This window comes from Odocoileus virginianus, unplaced genomic scaffold (genome assembly GCF_023699985.2).
Source record: "Odocoileus virginianus isolate 20LAN1187 ecotype Illinois unplaced genomic scaffold, Ovbor_1.2 Unplaced_Contig_5, whole genome shotgun sequence".
Taxonomy (NCBI): Eukaryota; Metazoa; Chordata; class Mammalia; order Artiodactyla; family Cervidae; genus Odocoileus; species Odocoileus virginianus.
In genome coordinates, this window is record NW_027224322.1 from 3,314,106 (window position 1) to 3,333,376 (window position 19,271).

A 19,271-nucleotide genomic window follows, 5' to 3' on the forward strand; every position below is an offset into this window, starting at 1 on the left:
CTACACTGGGTGAGACCCCTCTCCCAGGGCAGGATCCACCCTCCCCTCTGAGTGCTCTGTCTACACTGGGTGAGACCCCTCTCCCAGGGCAGGATCCACCCTCCCCTCTGAGTGCTCTGTCTACACTGGGTGAGACCCCTCTCCCAGGCAGGATCCACCCTCCCCTCTGAGTGCTCTGTCTACACTGGGTGAGACCCCTCTCCCAGGGCAGGATCCACCCTCCCCTCTGAGTGCTCTGTCTACACTGGGTGAGACCCCTCTCCTACGGCAGGATCCACCCTCCCCTCTGAGTGCTCTGTCTACACTGGGTGAGACCCCTCTCCCAGGGCAGGATCCACCCTCCCCTCTGAGTGTCCTGTCTGCACTGGGCGAGTTCACCCCTAGGACAGGATGCACACCCCCCTCCCATCTGGAGGCGTGCCGGGGGCTGTGGTGCCCACAGCCGTGTGTCCTGTCTTCAGACCTGTGACTTCCCCGGGGCAGCCCCGCTGCAGTGCTGGTCATGCATGGTTTCCAGCTTCTAGATAAACTGAACTTGTTCCTGAGATGCAAAGCTGTCCCTGGATGGCTCAGACCGGACAGGGCAGCAGCAGACATCTTCATGGCTGACCACCCTCCCTGAAGATGGAAGGAGCTTCCCTCCAGGTGCCTGACTGTAGGGGCTCGAGGCCGAGTCACCCTTGGTCCTGGGGGTCTGTGGCCACTGCCTCTGGACAACCCCCTCCAGGGCAGGGGACTCACACCAGCGCCCGGCTTCCGGGGTCTCCCAATGGTCATCCAGGCCCCCGGCCCGCAGTGACCTGCCCGCCCCCGACACCACTGGCCCCCCTGTCGCCGCGGCCCTGGGCCCGCTGGACCCACAGTGACCCGTGTGTCCCCTGCCCTGCGGCCGCACCGGGACCTCAGCTCTGCCCTCCCCGCGGCCGCCGCCCCGGGAATGCAGAGAGGGGGGTGTGGGCCCCTTATAACCCTGGGCCTTCAGCGCCCCTCTCCCTGGGAACCGGCCAAGAGAGGTGTCGCCTTGGGTGTGACCGCACAGGAGGACCGGAGCCGAGAGCGCGGGGACCCCAGGGCCCTCCAGCGCGGGGGGAGGGGTGGGGGGGTGGGGTTAGGGAGACCCAGCATCACGGAGGGCGGCGACCCAGCCCGAGTCGAGCTCCTCCGCGCCCGCGGGCTCTCGGCAGCCTTCACGGGCGCCTCCGCAGCCCGGCCGCCCCTCAAGCCCCCAGCACGGTCCCTCCCCCAGCGCCAGCCCAGCCGCCGCGCGGTCCTGTGCGCCCTCGTGTGGCCGCTGGTGGGAAGTGCAGCCCTGGGAAGGTACTTCAATCGCTCAGTCGTTTCCGACACTGCGACCCAATGGACTGCAGCATGCCAGGCCTCCCTGTCCATCGCCAACTCCTGGAGTTTACTCAAACTCACGTCCATTGAGTCGGTGATGCCATCCAACCATCTCATCCTCTGTCGTCCCCTTCTCCTCCTGCCCTCAATCTTTCCCAGCATCAGGGTCTTTTCCAATGAGTCAGTTCTTCGCATCAGGTGATCAAAGTATTGGAGTTTCAGCTTCAGCATCAGTCCTTCCAATGAATATTCAGGACTGATTTCCTTTAGGGTGGACTGGTTGGATCTCCTTGCAGTCCAAGGGACTCTCAACAGTCTTCAACACTACAGTTCAAAAGCATTAATTCTTTGTGCTCAGCTTTCTTTATGGTCTAACTCACATCCATACATGACTACTGGAAAAACCATAGACTTGACTAGACAGACCTTTTTTTGGCAAAGTAATGTCTCTGCTTTTTAATATGCTGTCTGGGTTGGTCATAGCTTTTCTTCTAAGGAGCAAGGGTCTTTTAATTTCATGGCTGCAGTCACCATTTGTAGTGATTTAGGAGCCCAAGAAAATAAAATTTGTCACTGTCCATTTCCCCCCTTCTATTTGCCATGAAGTGATGGGACTGGATGCCATGATCTTAGTTTTTTGAATATTGAGTTTTAAGCCAGCTTTTTCATTCTCTTCTTTCACCCTCATCAAGGTGAATTCCTTTAATCCCCTTCACTTTCTTCCATTGGAGTGGTGTCATCTGCTTATCTGAGGTTATTGATACTTCTCCTGGCAATCTTGATTCCAACTTGTGCTTCATCCAGCCTGGCATTTCTGCATGATGTACTCTGCATATAAGTTAAATTAGCAGGGTGACAATATACAGCCTTAAGGTACTCTTTTCCCAATTTGGAACCAGTCTGTTGTTCCAAGTCTAGTTCTATAGATTTCTCAGGAGACTAGTAATGTGGTCTGGTATTCCCATCTCTTTAAGAATTTTCCACAGTTTGTTGTGATCCACACAGTCAAAGGCTTTAGTGTAGTCAATGAAGCAGAAATAGATGTTTTTCTGGAATTCTCTTGCTTTCTCTATGATCCAACAGATGTTGGCAATTTGATCTCTGGTTCCTCTGCCTTTTCTAAACCCAGCTTGTACATCTAGAAGTTCTCAGTTCACATACTGCTGAAGCCTAGCTTGAAGGATTTTGAGCATAACCTTACTAGCATGTGAAATGAGTGTAATTGTACGGTAGTTTGAACATTCTTTGGCATTGTCCTTCTTTGGGAATGTGATGAAAACTGACCTTTTCCAGTCCTGTGGTCACTGCTGAATTTTCCCAATTTGCTGGCATATTGAGTGCAACTCTTTAACAGTATCAACTTTTAGGATTTGAAGTAGCTCAGCTGGAATTCCAGAAGGCACTGCTGTTACTTAACTGTACTGTTCAATTAGCAGGTTCCTTAAAGCCCAACAAACTCCATCCATTGTCAGTATCACCAGCATTAATTTTCATGAATAATGTTGTTGTTGTTTAGTAACATTTGACTCTTTTGTGACCCTATGGACTGCAGCCTGCCAGGCTCCTCTGTTCTTGGGGTTCTCCCGGCAAGAATAGTGAAGTGGGTCGCCATTTCCTCCTCCAAGGGATCTTCCTGACCTGCATCTCCTGCCTGGCAGGGGGATTTTTTCCCGTTCAACAAGGAGGTAAGCCCTCATGAATAATTAAATTTCACTTAATTACTTAATAATTCATTCATAATTGATTCAGGAACAGGAGGAGAGCTAGTGCACTATGCCCCCCAGTACTGAGGCATGAAGGCTCCCTAGTGTGAGGTCAGGGCAGCCTCAGGCTGTGGACCCCAGTTAAAACCCTGGGGAGTCTGGGACTCGAATCCAGGACAGCCTGCACCCGCCCCTGTGCAGAGTGAGCCACCAGCTTGGGCCCAATCAAATATCGCAGGGCAATCAATAGCTGCTTTTGTCTAGAAAGCCTCAGAGAGGACTAAAGGCAGACAATAAATGTAATTACTGTTAATTCATCCGAAGTTGGGGGACTCAAGCTGTGAACAGTTCCCTGATTTCTTGCCATCTGGGGAGAGGCCACAGGATACAGCAAGGGGACACAAAGCCCTCCTCTCCTCAGGCAGTGTGGGCAGGTTCGGGGGGCCACATGCAGACGGGGCTCAACCTGGCCGACCCTGGTTAGCTGGTGACCAGGAGTGTCTGTGCACCTCCGGAGGACGGGGTGGGGTGGAGAGTGTGGGTGATCCTCCCACAGATGAGTGCTGGGGAGGGTGATCTGGGGATCTCCTGTCTCAGGACCTGCACTGCAGGTACCCGGTGGGCGGCTGGGCCCCACCGGCCACTGGAAGACTAGAGGACAGACTTCGTTTGCTCCCCGCCCTCAGTGTGTGCAGTGCGGCTGCATCAGCTCACCCTCCTCAGGAAAGCCTTCCTTGTGGGCTGGTGGGCCATGAAGACCCTGACTCACTCTAGGTGTGTAAACTCACCAACATGTGACAGGATGTGCAGCTCTGTCTCAAAAATGTATGTACGTGAGCTTTGACTTCTAACATGGGAACCGTCCTCAGAGCTTCCAGAAGGTCTGTCTCTGGGGTTATAACCCTGAGCTTGGCTAGAATGACGTTTTCTCTCTCTTTCTTGGGTTAACTATGGATTAATTTTCACCGACAATTAGGAACACGTTTGTTTCACAGTCCACATGTTCTCGTCAGCCAGGCAGCCTGGCATTGCCTTCCAGAAAGTCTGACAGCTCTGGTCAGAACGGGGCTGGTGAGTGTGGGGTCCCCCTGCCACGTGGCCTTGAATGGACTGGGCTGGACAGATGGGCTTTTCCAGGAAATCAAACACATTTTCCAGTCTCTGGCAGCTGGGCTTGCTCCCGGGGCCCTCATAAGAACCACATGCTCGGTACATGCGATTTGAGCCGCTTCGTCCCTTTTCGTTTTGAAAGTAACATGAACAACCCCGACTCTCGGCAACAAGGGCTCAGAACTGCTTCTGCCGTCCTCTCCCGGGTGCTGCTGGGGCATCTGTTGTTTTTCTCAAGTCTCTTCTCTGGGTTATTATGCAGTATGCTTACCTCTAGATAAAACAAAATGGGATTTGGGGTGTAGTCTTGGAGATATTGGGGGTTCAGTTCCAGACACTGCGATAAAGTGAGTCACATGAATTTTGTGGTTTCCTAGTGCAAATAAAAAGTATGTGTACACCATAGTATAGTCTATTATGTCTGCAATAACATTGTGTACATACCTTAGTTAAAAACCACTTTTTTGCTAAAAAATGCTAACCAGCATCTGAGCCTGCTCTGCGGGTGGAGGGTCTGGCCTTGATGTTGCTGGCTGCCAACTGATCAGGGTGGTGCTTGCTGAAGCCTGCGGTTTTAGAACCGGATGGCAGTCAGCATTGCCTCCCTGAATTCTCCTTTCACCAATGCTTTCTCTGTAGCAGCGATCCTCCTTTAACTGTTGACCCGCAGGAGAACTTCCAAAATTGGAGTCCATCCTCTCAAATCCACGTTGTTCTGTTTGTGGCGCACGGGCAGAGTAGATTTAGCGTAATTCTTGAGCTCCCTAGGATTTTCAGGTGGTAAATAGCCTGGCTTCAACTTCATGTCATGAGCTGTATTAGGCCCTAACAAGAGTTCACCTGTCCTTTGAAGTCTGAGGCCAGGCCTTGACTTCTCCTCACTGTGAGAGTCCTAGATGGCATCTTCCTCCAGTGGAAGGCTGTTTCAGCCACATAAAAAATCTGTCGTTCTTGTGCGGCCCTCCCGAGCTCTCAGCTGGAGCTTCCAGAGAACCCGCTGCAGTCCCCACGGCTGCACTCGCTGCCTTTCCCTCCTCTGTCATGGAGACGCTTCTTTCCTTTCACCTCGTGAGCCAGTTTCTGCTGCTTCACACTTCCCTCCTGCAGTTTCCTTGCCTCAGCTCTCACAGACTCGAGGAGAGCTGGGGCCTTCTCTCGATTAGGCTTTGGTCAAGGGTGCTGCCATCCGTGAGGGCGCAAAGACTTGGCAACTGAACAGCAAGAGGGAGTGTTGCGGCTGGTCTGACCTGCTGTCCGGACCGCTGCGCCTTCCTCCAGGTCGGCACGGAGGCTGCTCCACCTTCTGTCCCTCGTCTGCTCACAGCGGCACTGCAGCTGCTTCTGTGCTCACAACCCGGCTACTCCTCGGGTGCAGGACGCCTCACTCTCGCCGTCTCTCGGTTTTCCACGTGCCTTCCTCACTGGGCCTCTCCGTTTCTAGTTCTAATTTGAAGTGGAGAATCATGACTCTTCCTTTCACTCAAGCACTTGGAGGTTTTTCAGGCTGGTTGATTGGCCTGGTTTCAAGATTTGTTTAGTCTCAGGGAAAAGGGAAGGCCAGGGAGTGGGAGAGATGGGGGAATGGCTGGCTGGTGGAGTCAGGGCATGCGCAACGTTTGTGGACTGAAGTTGCCTCTGATATGGATGCAGCTTATAACTGAATTATGTTACTATTGCAAACAAAACAGTGATAGCAAAGATCATGGTCCCAGACCACCATGACCAATATAACAAGGATGAAACAGATACGCATTGCGAGAACCGAAATGTGACATACAGACACAGAGTGAGCAGACGCTGTTGGAGAATGGCCCCGACAGACTTGCTGGGTTCAGGGTCCCCACAAACCGTCACTCTGTAAAAACTGCAACATCTGTGAAGCACAGAAGATGAAGCCTGCCAGTTACTCTTGAGGGGACATGTCTCTTCAGCAGGTAGCCAGGTCTGCCTGCCTGGTCTCCCATCCCAGCATGAGCCCCGCCTGGAGCTCCAGCTGGCTGCAGGGGGCAGAGGAGGAGGGCATGTGTGTCCTTCAAGCCGAAGTAAGCCACGAGCGAGACCCCTGAGATGCTTCCTCTAGGAGAGGAGGAGAGCGGGGAGCACACGGACGGAAGTGGGAGCCGGGACCGCTGGTGCTGCCGCAGCCCCGGTACTCCCAGCGCCTCCTCCCTTTCTCCTCCCGTGCCCACCCTGGGCGACACTCCGGGGAGCACACCACCCTCCCGAGGGTCCCCGGGACTCAGGGATGTGTGAGTCTTGGGGGGACCGTGCACGTGGCAGGCGTGACCCGGGGGCGTCTCTGCTGGGCCGGGTCCCTCTCCTTGGCGGGTGTGTGGGGTGGGAGCTCCCTCCAAACGGGACGTGGGGCCCTGACTTTCCTGGGGCTCTGCCTGCCCTCAGGCCCCCTGTGGGGGGTTTCTGGGGGGGGGTTTGGGGCCTGGCTGGAAGCCACACAGCGCACATCTGGCTGCTGGAGCTCCCTCCCGTGACCTCAGTGGAGGGTCCACTGAGGGTGGACCTCAGGGTCCAGGTGGGCAGACTGCCAACCCAGCCTGAGGCCACAGCTGAGCTCTTCTGCCCTGGAGGGGCCTTGGGGGCCCGGGGCAGGAGCTGGAGCTGGAGCGGGGGGCAGGTGGCAGGTGGGGAGACCCTGCGATCCCTGCGCTCTGGCCGCAGTCCCCAGAGCCGCCCGTCATCCCCCCCACTTCCAGGGCGCCGCCTGCAGGGGCACCCCTGGCCCCGCCCTTGTCGGCCGCAGGCCCCTGCTTGGCGAAGGAGGGCGGGGGCCGGGGAGAGCCGCAGCGGAGCCCCTGGGGGTCAGGAGCAGACACAGCTGCTGCCCCCGTGGGGGTGGGGAGGGCCCCGCGCCCCGGAGCGCGGGCGGGCCGTGGGTCCCGCGCCGCGGGGCCACCAGGGGGCGGCCTCGGCCTGTGTAGCGCGTCTTCCGGCGCCTGGAGCCGCCGGCGGGACTTGGCGACGCCCCTCCCCTCACTGTGTCCCTGGGCCGGGGGTCTGGGCGTGGGCCCCCCTCACCGGGGCTCCGTCCCCACCTCCTGAGAGGCTGCGGTCTCTGGCTCTGGGCCCTCGGCCGTCTAGGGCACGCCTGACGGGGGTCGGGATCGGCGGAGAGGCTGGGCAGCGCCAGGGGGCCGCAGGCCTCAGCCACCCCGCCTGGCTTCCAGGTCCTTGCTTTGGACCCCAGCTCCCGCCCCCCAGCCCCGCGGGAATCACGCACAGCGGCCGCCAGAACTTCCCTGGTTAGGGCAGTGCCAGGCTCTTTATTTCTGCTAATTTTTCTTTAGTTTTTGAAAGAAGTCTTGAAGGAGGAAACAGACAGGACAGACTCCATCTTGAAAGCAGGACTCCATCTTGGGCCCGACTCCGGACTGTGAGCTCTATGCCCGGCGTCTATGGAAAGGGCAAACCAGCTGGAAAACCAGACCACCCACCCCCCTCCATGGAAGAGCCCCAGGGCTCAAAGCTAGACGCTCCATCACCTGAAAGAATAGCCTAATTAGCTGTGTGACTGAATAGAATCATACATTCTATTATGCTTACTAGGGTATGACCACAGGCCTATTGATAATTGTCCACTGTTAGCTACTTAGGCTTAAGGCATACGAATCACGGGTTTAAGGCATAGAATCACAGGTTAACTTTGATTGTATCTTTCTTTTCCTTTGTTCAGACTAGTTTCAGAGAATTTGGGGAGGTGGGTTTGAGCACGTACACTTAGGGTATATAAGGTTTTCACAAAAACTGGTGGGGTCCTTGGCTAAGAGGAGACTCTGCCTTGGGCCCACCAGTGTAATAAACTGCACTCCACTATCTGCATTGTCCTTCTGAGTGAGTTTCTTTCCCGGAACGCACGGCTACAACAGTCTCGTCCAACCAAAACACAGCGCTGCTTAACCACTGGAAGCAGTTTCATTGTCTTTATTGTGTGGCCTCTGAAACAGCTCCCAGCAAAGGCGCAGAGAGGAAGGCCGTCCCTCAGCCTGCCTCTGCCCCCAGGGGCACTGGCCCCCTCGCCTTCTCATTTATCCCTTTTGGCCTTCTGGCTATACCTTGCAGGGTGATTCTGTTGGCAGTTATTCACATGTCTTAAGCCTCTGTCTGTTGCCATCTCGCAAAAGTTAAGAGCCTCACGGCAGTGTGGCTCCAAGTCTCACGTCTATAAACTCCACAAGGCAGCTCCCAGGCCGGGTTCCCCAGAAGCAGATGCTGGGAAGGGGTTTGCGTGTTTGGGGGCTCAGGATTTGTTGGAGACACACCAGGAGAGGGCACGGAGACAGCAGAGTTGGGCAGGATGGGGGTCCCTGGGGCTGCCTCGGAACGGCACTCCCCCTCTCCAGAGCCATGGGCTGTTCTCTGCCTGCGTGCTCGCTCCCCTTCCCCTCTGAGGTGCCTTGTTGGTCAAGGCCCTCGGTATTTTTTTCCAAGTGGTACCCGGGGGGTCAGGCATTGCTCTTCCTTTATTTTGCCTTCTGTTCCATGGTGGGATGATTTCTCTGCCTTCTGGCTCTCTTGCCTTTATCTGCAGTTAAGCCCATCAGTGAAATGTTCATTTCACATGTTGTGATGTTTCTGTGGCGACCTTCGCTTGTGTCTGGCTCTGCTGGGGCCGTCCAAGGATGCCTCCATCCACCGTCTCCTGGGAGGCGTAGAAGGGTAAGACCCTCCTGTGAGGACAAGGCTCTGCTAACAGAACCCGGGGAGGCATGAGACACCCTTGGTGGTCACCCTCTGCCAGCGCCTGCGGCCTCAGGATGTCCTGGGCAGGCTCAGGCAGCCCCTCCAGCAATGCCCTGCTGTTTTAGGCATCATTCTGCGAGTGTCTTTCAAAGCTGCAGCCCAGCCTGCACACGTGGGCTAGGAGGGACTGGAGAAGACACGGCTGCAGGTGGGGGCACTCGGGGGAGCTGGGCTGCGGCCTCAGTGCAGGGGGCCCTCAGTGTGGGGGGCCCTCAGTGCAGGGGGGCCTCAGTGCAAGGGGGGCTCAGTGCAGGGGGATGCTCAGTGCAGGGGGGGGCCTCAGTGCAGGGGCCTCAGTGCAGGGGGGGGCCTCAGTGCAGGGGGATGCTCAGTGCAGGGGGGGCCTCAGTGCAGGGGGATGCTCAGTGCAGGGGGGGCCTCAGTGCGGGGGGGCCCTCAGTGCGGGGGGGGGCTCAGTGCGGGGGGGCTCAGTGCGGGGGGGGCCTCAGTGCAGGGGGTGCTCAGTGCAGGGGGGGCCTCAGTGCAGGGGGGCCTCAGTGCAGGGGGGGGCCTCAGTGCAGGGGCCTCAGTGCAGGGGGATGCTCAGTGCAGGGGGGGGCCTCAGTGCGGGGGGGCTCTCAGTGCGGGGGGGGCCTCAGTGCGGGGGGGGCCTCAGTGCAGGGGGTGCTCAGTGCGGGGGGCCCTCAGTGCGGGGGTGGGCCTTAGTGCGGGGGGGGGCTTCAGTGCAGGGGGTGCTCAGTGCGGGGGGTGGCCTCAGTGCGGGGGGAGGTTCAGTGCATGGGGGCCTCAGTGCAGGGGGTCCTCAGTGCGGGGGATCTTCAGTTCAGGGGGGCCTCAGTGCAGGGGGGCCTCAGTGCAGGGGGGGCCTCAGTGCAGGGGGGGCCTCAGTGCAGGGGGGCTCAGTGCAGGGGGGCCTCAGTGCAGGGGGGCCTCAGTGCAGGGGGGGCCTCAGTGCGGGGGATCTTCAGTTCAGGGGATCTTCAGTGCAGGGGGTCTCAGTGCAGGGGGGGGCCTCAGTGTGGGGGGTGGGCGTTAGTGCGGGTGGGGGGCTGAGTGCAGGGGGGGCCTCAGTGCAGGGGGACCTCAGTGCGGGGGGGGCCTCAGTGCAGGGGGGGGCCTCAGTGCAGGGGGGCCTCAGTGCGGGGGGGGGCCTCAGTGCAGGGGGCCCTCAGTGCATGGGGGCCTCAGTGCAGGGGGGGCCTCAGTGCAGGGGGACCTCAGTGCGGGGGGGGCCTCAGTGCGGGTGGGGGGCTGAGTGCAGGGGGGGCCTCAGTGCGGGGGGGGCCTCAGTGCGGGGGGGGCCTCAGTGCATGGGGGCCTCAGTGCAGGGGGGGCCTCAGTGCATGGGGGCCTCAGTGCAGGGGGGCCTCAGTGCGGGGGGGGCCTCAGTGCAGGGGGGCCTCAGTGCGGGGGGGGCCTCAGTGCAGGGGGGCCTCAGTGTGGGGGGGGCGTTAGTGCGGGTGGGGGGCTGAGTGCAGGGGGGGCCTCAGTGTAGGGGGACCTCAGTGCGGGGGAGGGGCTCAGTGCAGGGGGGGCCTCAGTGTAGGGGGACCTCAGTGCGGGGGGGGGGCTCAGTGCAGGGGGGCCTCAGTGCAGGGGGGCCTTAGTGCAGTGGGGGGCTCAGTGCAGGGGGGCCTTACTGCAGGGCTGGGGCCTTAGAGCAGGGGGGACCTTTGTGCAGGGCCGGGGCCTTAGTGCAGGGATAGGGCTGAGGCAAATTGCACCGCTAGACTCACACACACTGGCGTTGGCCGACTAGACCCTCTGAGGGTGATGAGCCCAAGTGGGCGGAGAAGCAGAGTCAGCCTCTCCCAGGGGGATGGTGAAGGCCTGTTCATCCCGGAATGGCTGGGGGTCCTGACCCAGGCCGCAGTCCCTTGTCCTGGCCGCTCTGGGCTCTGCCTTCTCGTCCACAGATGGTGCTGCCCCGAGTGGGGCTCCTTTGCTAGAGGCCCCCGACTCCCCCAACATAGCACCCTGGTCCCCCCACCCTAGTCAAAAGTAACCTGAGAGGATCCTGGCGGGGGGGGCAGGGCTTTGTTTTGGGGTGTGTGAGCAGGAGGTGGGCTGTGTTGTTACACAGACACCCCCACGCCTGGCTTTTGGAGCCTCAGGCCTCACGTGGTCAAGTTCCAGCTTCTGTGCTCTTCCCTGTCACCCATCCTCGGGTCGGATCTCCTGGGGGGTGGGGGGGGAGGCCCTCAGGACAGGGGAGGAGGGGTCTGTGCAGGTGGAGAGGGGTCCCTGGGCTCATGCTGTGGGAGGGGGCCAGGCTGAGTCTGAGGGGCGGGCTCGGGAGGCGTGCCTGCCTGCTGAGGGGCTGTGGTCCGTTGTATCCTCTCCCGTTTGTGCATAAGATTAATCACTGTTGTTTATGGATTCTATGAAGTGAAGTGAAAGTCGCTCAGTCGTGTCTGACTTTGAAATACCATAGACTAGTCCATGGAACTCTCCAGGCCAGAATACTGGAGTGGGTAGCCTCTCCCTTCTGCAGGGAATCTTCCCGACCCAGGGATGGAACCCAGGTGTCCTGCATTGCAGGCGGATTCTTTACCAGCTGAACCACCAGGGAAGCCCAGGGGTTTTCTTTCTTTCTTTTTTAGCCCAGGGGTTTTCTAAGACATGCTTCTGATCGATTGCCCATGAAGGGTGAAGTGTGTGTGACACAGGCCTGGCCACCACTGATGCGCCTGCAGCCTGCGGCCTCCAGGGAGGGGTGTCCAGGAACTGAATCAGACCGGTGCTGCCTCCCCATGTCCTTGGCAGGCATGTGGACCTGCGGGCGGCCCCCTGGCCCTGCTCAGCCGCCCACGGTGACCATCCAGGTGGGCGACACCCACCCCGCCCCCACCCTCCCGGCTTCACGCCTGGGCCTCCCCTGACCCTGGCGGCCTCAGCAGCCACATTCAGGAAGTTCTCTCCCGGCCACTTCCACCCTGGGTTCTAACCAGTTTCCCCACCTGAGGCTACAGAGGGTACGACTAGTTGGTACAGCTGTTTCTGTAACCATCACAAACTTAGACACTTTAAGCAGCTCAGATGAACTTCCTTCCAGCTCTGGAGCGGGTCTCCAGCTGAAATTGAGGTGCCTCAGGGCCGTGTTTAGATTCCAGGGGCTGCGAACCCCTTGTTGTGGTCCCTCTGCTGTTTCCACCTCTCATCTTCTCTGACTCTGACCTTCCTGCCTCTGAGAGGGTTAATAGTCAGGTAGGAAGGCCAGAGGTCCCAAGCAGCAGGAGGAAATAAACTGCAAGTGGCAGACTTTTTTCTTTCCCTCCTCTACACAGAATTAAAGGAGGCTTCTTTTAATTCTGTGTTTCCATGACCACACTTAGTTCTGCTTGAACTTAACTTTGCGCTGTTCATGCCTCAGTAAACTGATGCATTTTTCTTGTGTGTGTGTGTGTGTGTGTGTGTTAGTTGTTCAGTTGTGTCTGACTCGGTGACCCCATGGACTGTAGCCTGCCAGGTTCCTCTGTCTGTGGAATTTCCCAGGCAAGAATACTGGAGTGGGTTGCCATTTCCTTCTCCAGGGGATCTTCCTGACCCAGGGATCAAACCCAGGTCTCCTGCATTGCAGGTAGATGCTTTACTGTCTGAGCCTAAGCTATGTTAATGAAACTATGTATTTGCTTTGGAATCTGCCTTTCTTTAAATCTGTTCTACCTAAGACTAACCTTTTTCTCAAACCTTGAGTTGATAGTGGCTCAGCAAACCAGTGCGTCTTACACTCCTGGAAATGTTTTCTTAAACTATGTTAATGAAACTATGTATTTGCTTGGAAATCTGCCTTTCTTCAAGATTCATGTCAATTGTTTTATGGCCGGAGATGACTCCCCTTGTGCCATTTTATCTCAAAATGCATGTTGTGGGAGAGGGACCCGGGGCAACTGTTTCAGTCTTGAGGTGTTTGATGTATCTGACTAGCAGCTTGCTAGCATGTATAAAATGCCTTGCTAAAAACTAGCGAGGGGGCACTCTTTCTGTCCCCTTCTGATGTCTATATCTCAAAAGCTTTCTCTGTCTCCTTTATGCTTCAATAAAACTCTGCTACACAAAAGTTCCGAGTTATTAAGCCTTGTTTCTGGCTCCAGATCCAAACCGTCTCCTCCGGAGGTCACCAGTCCTGGCTCAGCCCATGGCTCACAGTTGCGACCTTTCACTTCCCAGCTTTTCCCAGCTATATTGAGATATAATCAATACAACAGGTTGTGTAAACGTACAGTGGTGAGTTGATGCATGTACATGTCATGAAAAGATTTCATGATAAGGTTAGCTACCATCTTCATCACCTCGTGTAGGTACATTTTGTGTGTGTGTGTGTGTGTGGGATAACATTTAAGACCCACTTTCTCCACAGCTTCCAAGCACACAGTGCAGTCCTATAACTAGAGTCCCCAGCCTGGGCATCAGTCCCAGAGGTTCTGAACTTAGAGCCGGAATTTGTATCCTTGACCCACATGTCCCTGCTCCCCCTGCCCCTCCCAGCAGCTGGTAACACCATTGACTCTCTCTATCATTTTCCACTCTACTCCACACATCAGTGAGGTCCTAGGGCTTCTGTCTTTCTCTGTCTGGCTTTGTTGTAGTTGTTCAGTCGCTCAGCTGTGTCCGACTCTTTGTGACCTCATGGACGGCAACACTCCCGGCCTCCCCCTCCTTCACCATCTCCTGGAGTTTGCTCAAACTCTTGTCCATTGAGTCAGTGATGCCATCCAACCATCTCCTCCTCTGTCTGGCTTATTTCAGTTTAATTTTGTCAAGGTCCAGCCCTGTCATCACAAATGGCAGGATTTCCTTCTCATGGCTGAAGAGTTGTGTATGTATATACACCACGTCTTCTCTACCCATCCATGCATCTACAGGCCCTTTGCTGTTTTGTGAATGATGCTGCGGTGCACAAGGGTGCAGGCCTTCTGAGCCAGTCAGCTGCCCCCTCCTACAAGGACCCATGTGCTGACGCTGGTCCTTCCGGAATGATGCCCTATTTCAAAACCCCTAACTTAACTCCCTCTGAGAAGTTGCTGGGTATGAAGGTCACATGCTCACAGGTTCTGGGATCAGGACGTGGACACTGAGGGGGGCATCGTCCCACTGACCACGGTACGGCTCAGGTGGCCCCGAGCATTCTGCACAAAGTCTCTGTCTCCCCAGGAGGAGAAAAATCTGCTTACAGCACTGGGTGGTGTCCTAGACCGGGTTTAAATTCATCCTGCTCACATGGCCTTCTCTCGGCGGGGACCACTGCCCTGTAGCCCAGCCCTGTCACGCACTGCTCCCTGGGTGGGGCCAGGGCGGGGCTGCCCCCCCATTGTCCCTCTCAGACTCTCATCCTGGGCTAGGCCTGTCCTCTGCACAAGGGTGGGTCCTGGCCCCTTGCTCACCCCGCTGTGTCCACAGATGCCCCTGGGGTCTTGGCCGAGGCCCCACGTCTCCCCTGCCCAGTCCTGCTGACCTCTTGCCTTCTTGGGGCCCCTGGCAAGCGCCCTGCACCCCACTCTGATGGCCCCCCGTCTGCCCCTGGGGCCTGCTGCCAAGGCCCTGGGACCCATTTCCTCCTAGGAGCGGGGGCCCCACAAGGGCTTGCCCTGGGCTGGGGTCCCAGAGGGAGTGCTGGTGGGGGGCGGGGGAGAACACGTGGGTTTGCGGCTGCCCTGGTGGCTGGATGGGGCCCCATCAGTCCGAGGCCGACCTCCCTCTCTGGCCTGGGTGGGGGGGCCCACGGGCCACCCAGCTGTCCCAGGCGTGGGTCAGGTCCCCCAGGGAGGAGAGGGACAGCAGATCCCAGTGGACAACACTCGAGACTGGGAAGCCCAGAACCCTGGGTGGGAGAAGTCCCTTGCCTCCACCAGGACCCAGCACGTGCCTCCCTGGGGGCAGCGTGCCCCCTCAGATGGGCTGTCTCCCTGCCCTAAGCCTTTGCTATCGGGATGAAATTCCTGTTCAGTAAAGCGCGTGTCCCCAGAGCCCAGCTGAGGACTGTGTTGCGTAACCTCCACCCAAACCAGACCCGGGGTGTCCCCACCCCATGTGGCCCCCAGGCTCCTTGGCGCTGGTTCCCTGCCCAGAGGGGACCAGGGTCCCACTTCTGCAAGGAAGGGCTGTGCCCCTTCTGGGATGTCACCCATGTCACCTGCAGCATGGGCACGTCTTCGTCACATCCCTGCCTCCTTTCACCACACCTGCTGCTTTCGAGGTTGACCCGCATTGGTACACGTATGAACCGTTTGCTCCTGTTTGTTTCTATTATTTTACTATTGGAAGTACCACGATTTGTTTATTCATTTTCTGTTCTGGGGCAGCTATGGTGAATACCAGTTTAGTACCCTTTGCTGTTCCAGAAAGCAAGGGACATTTCAAAGATTAATGGAGTTCCATCAAAAAGAAGCCAGTTTGAAAAGGATCTCACTGGTCAGATCGGTGAGAATTTAGGCATTGGGAAGAGTGATGCTCAGAGTTGATTGACTGCATCCAGTTTATTTAAATCCATGAATCCGTGGTGATAGTCAAACAAGAGAAAGCATGAGAAGGGATACAGTGCAGAAATTAAACCGACTCTTTCTTTTGATGATTGGTTTCAAAGGGACCATGAAACACTGCCCTGCTTTCTGCTCCACTAGACTCAGTGTAAGTAAATCACTCCAGTCATGAGGAAGACCCACTTGAAAAAGGGAAACTGTCTAATGAGCATGGAAGGGGTGACAGATTAGAGAGTCCCCAGTATCAGCTGCTGGAAGTGATGAATGAGCAGCCCAGTGAGGGCGGTTGGGACAGGGACAGTCCCCAGGGCGCTGGTTTCCCCGAGAGCCATGGGAGGGGACCTGTTTGATGTGAGTCTCATTCACACAAACCTGCTGTCCCAAGAACCGGGGACAGTCAAAAAGGGACTTGGCATTAGCTGGTTTTCAAGAGTCTATACTTTTCTCTTAAGTATACTAACTTAATTTTGACTAGGCTGGGAAATACTCTTATTGTTAAAGATGAATGCTGAGGGAAGAGACACGGGATGCAGCCGGCCACCTCTAGGAAGCCTTCCTCCTGTAATTGGCCCTGCTCTTGGTTTGCCAGGTCCCAGCATCACCACCCCATCCAGGGGACCCTCCTCCAGGAAGCCCCCAGGGTGCCACCCAGGGATCTAAAAGTCAAAGGCCAGCTCCGTGTGAGTGCTTTGCTTCCCAGGTCGGCAGCCCCTCAAACCCTCTCCTGCATTCCCAGGCCCAAACAGCTCTGAAAAGCACGAGTTTTCTTTGTAACTCACGTGGCAGCAAGACCCTCTCGTTGTACTGAGAGGGAGTTGTAGAAACATGACCGAGGCGTCAGGGGGTTTCTGGGCTGAGGGTTGTGGTCCTGCCAGAACGGGGAATGCTCCGAGACCCCACAGGCCGGGCAAGGAGCCCAGGGACGAGGACCAGCCCTGCGGAGGGAGGCCCGGCCCCCAGGGCTCTGCCTGGCAGTCCCTTACTCCCCAACCCAACTCGGCTCTGGAGGACGAGCAGCCATGGACTTGGGGCCGCGGTGACTACACAGACTGTGCGGGTCTGCTCACCATCGTTGAATCCGGCAAACCCGTCCGTGGTTTAGCAGAGCAAAGCTCAGTTAGCTAGCGGGCGCCGTCCCCTTGTGTTCCGATAAGTCAGAGCTGAGCAGCGATGCCGCTTTCGGGAGAGCTGACGGCCCAGTGCAGGCGCCCGGCTCCCCGAGGGCGGCAGGAGCTGCACAGACCCCCCTGCAGCCGACGTCGGCACCCACACGACAGCAGACGAGCCCTGACTCTGGGCCGCCCCCGGGGTCCAGGCAGCCCGAGGGGACGCCGAGCGCTTGGGCCGCATGGCCTTCCTCCATCGCCCCAGGGCCTGGGGAAGGGCCAGGCCTTGTGGATGGAAGAGACTCGCTCTCTGTCTCCTCCAGGCATTGCCCCATTTCTCTTGTGTCTCAAAATCTCCTCCAGAAGAAAAAGAGTAGCTAATTGAAATCCAGCCCCTAAATATGCTCTGCACATAGGGAAAATTGCAAAAGGGCAGGGCGTGAGGAGGGCTCGGTCCTGAGTGCCCAGGTGGGGCCCCGCCCTGTTCCTCGGTCCTGCCCTGCATGAAGCACCTTCTGGTCTCCGGGCGTAGCTCAGCTTTGCCCAGACAAAGATCAGTGACGGAGAAGCTGTGGCTGTTGAAGAGCCCTGTCTCCAGGCCACCCTGGCTTCTGTCACGAGGAGGAAGGTCAGCGGGTGACCGCAGCATGGCAGGCCCTGAGGACGGGGTTCCACACCAACACGCCGTCCCCTAAACGGTCCAAACAGACGTCTCTGTTTATCCGTGTTGACAGCATCATCAGATGAAATTACCCTGCAGCAGCTTGGGGCTTTTCAAGTCTTAGTGACGGACTTCTATTCTCCAGCTATTTTTAGGGCTATTAATCACCACATTCCCTGCGTGTTCATCAGTGGAATGTCCTGGGTCAGGAGCTCTGATGGACAGCTTGCAGGGTGACCCAAGAACGTGTGTTTGCAGGTTGGTGTTGCACCGGACCTTCGCTGAGTCCTCTCCACTGGGCCATTTGGCAAGTCGAGGACCCAAGTTTTGTGTCAGGTTCTGGACCTTTTCTGCTGGATATTCGCTTGTGGTCCAGTCTACTGTGGATACCTCTGGAAATGCCCTGGATGTCATGTGGCCATTTGTATTGGCATTTTTTTCCTTTGGTTAAGCCTCTGGAGAAGCTCTGAGAACCCCTTGCCCTCCTTGCCAACTGGATCGGGGGTCAGAACAAAACAGAACCCAAACCCAACTGTTATGGAGTCCAAACCTGTGCTGCTTGCTGCACAATAGCCCAATAAAAGGGGAGATGAGCTGTGGCACAGAATAGTGACTTTATTCAGAAAGCCAGCAGTTGGAGACAATGGCAGACCAGTGTCCCAAAGAGCCATCTTGGCCGACTTAGAATTCAGTCTCCTTTTATACTGAAAGGGGGACGGGGTTTGGCTGTTTGTGGTGAACTTCTTGATATGGGAATCCTTTGTTCTCGCAGCTGTCCACGTAGGTCAGGTCACGATGTTCCTGTAAATCTCCAGTGGGAAAATGTTATTCTCTGGTCTGCAACTCTTTATCTCTGTATGAATCAGAAAGTGTTACGCCTGTAAAGGTCTGAGCCTTGAGAACATGCTGACCTGTGTATTTCAAGCCACAGTCAACATTGCTAACTCATAGCGAAGGCGCCGGAACACAAAGGTTAAAGACCCGAGGTGGAGTCCGATCCGTCCTCTACGTTACACGATCTGCAGAGACGACACAGCCGGGCCCCAGCCCCATCCCAGCAGTCCCGCCCTGCCAGCGAGGCACCGTGGTGGTTCCCACTGGGGGCCGTGTGGAGGGGGCACAGCCCTTGGCGGGCATCCGGCTCACTCCAGGTCCTTCTGTCTCAGCCCGGCCTCTGCTGCGGGCTCAAGGCCCTGCTCCCCTAGGGACCCGGGGAGGTCACAGCCCCCGCTGGGGGGACGGGGCAGGGGTGGGACCGAAACACCGAGTCCCAGCCCTATCAGCCTTTGCAGCCTCCGGAGACTGGGCCCCCAAACCCAAGTGAGCATGAGGCTGCACAGCTTCCTGAGATGATGTGGTGGTGAGTGAGGACTTTAAAGGGATTTGGGGAACACACGGCTTTACACAGTTTCACATCAGGCACTGTCCTTAGGCTGAGCTTTTGCAGACGTTTTGATCAAAGGTGAATTAAATTGTGTTTAAATTTGCCCAAGTCCCCACAGCCCCGCAGTTTCTAACTTGCTGTGTTACTGGCATCAGGTTCACTTTTAGTGTGTGTACATTTTACAGATATGAGGAAAAATGCGCACAAAACATCCACTCGTCTGAGATTTTATTGGGCGCTTACATCGCGCTAGAGACGCAAAACCACGCGGGGGCTGGGCTGCCGCAAGGGCGGCGCGGGGCAGCGGGGCGCTGCCGCTCTCAGGCCGCTGGATGGTCGCCGGCGCCCAGGGTGGGGGTGCAGGGCGGGGCTGGCCGCGGGGGCGCCTCCTGGGAGGTCTGCAGCATCTGATTCCTCCTCTCCAGCTGCCGAGCCCACTCGCCGCGGAGCCTGGGGGCAGCCGTTAGGGCTTGGTGAGGACCCGGCACGCTGGGCTGCCCGGGCCCGCCCGTCTCCGAGAGCCCCGCCTGCCCGCCGGGAAGCGCCCCGTGGGCTCCTCCCAGAGGGGAAGGTGGCTGGGGACAGGCTGGTCACTGCAGGACCAGAGGTTGGGACGCAGCGCTCTGGTCGGCCTGCCCCACCCAGCACCCCCGCGCGGGCCCTCAGGCGCTCGCTTCCCGGGACAGGGGCCTGTGGCGGGGCTACAGCAGGACACCCAGTGGTGACGGGGGAGACAGGCCGGCCTGGGGCGTCAGGCCCGCTAGACTGAACATG

General features: G+C 57.4%; 1 long non-coding RNA gene across 1 annotated transcript; it reads right to left on the minus strand.

The window, feature by feature from the left end:
• Positions 1 to 12,928: 12,928 nt before the first annotated feature.
• On the minus strand, positions 12,929 to 14,111 carry LOC110150306 (uncharacterized). Its single transcript, XR_002317687.2, has 2 exons — positions 14,042 to 14,111; positions 12,929 to 13,047 (listed from the first exon to the last, which is right to left on the minus strand). It is a non-coding gene; the product is annotated as an uncharacterized lncRNA (long non-coding RNA).
• Positions 14,112 to 19,271: the final 5,160 nt, after the last annotated feature.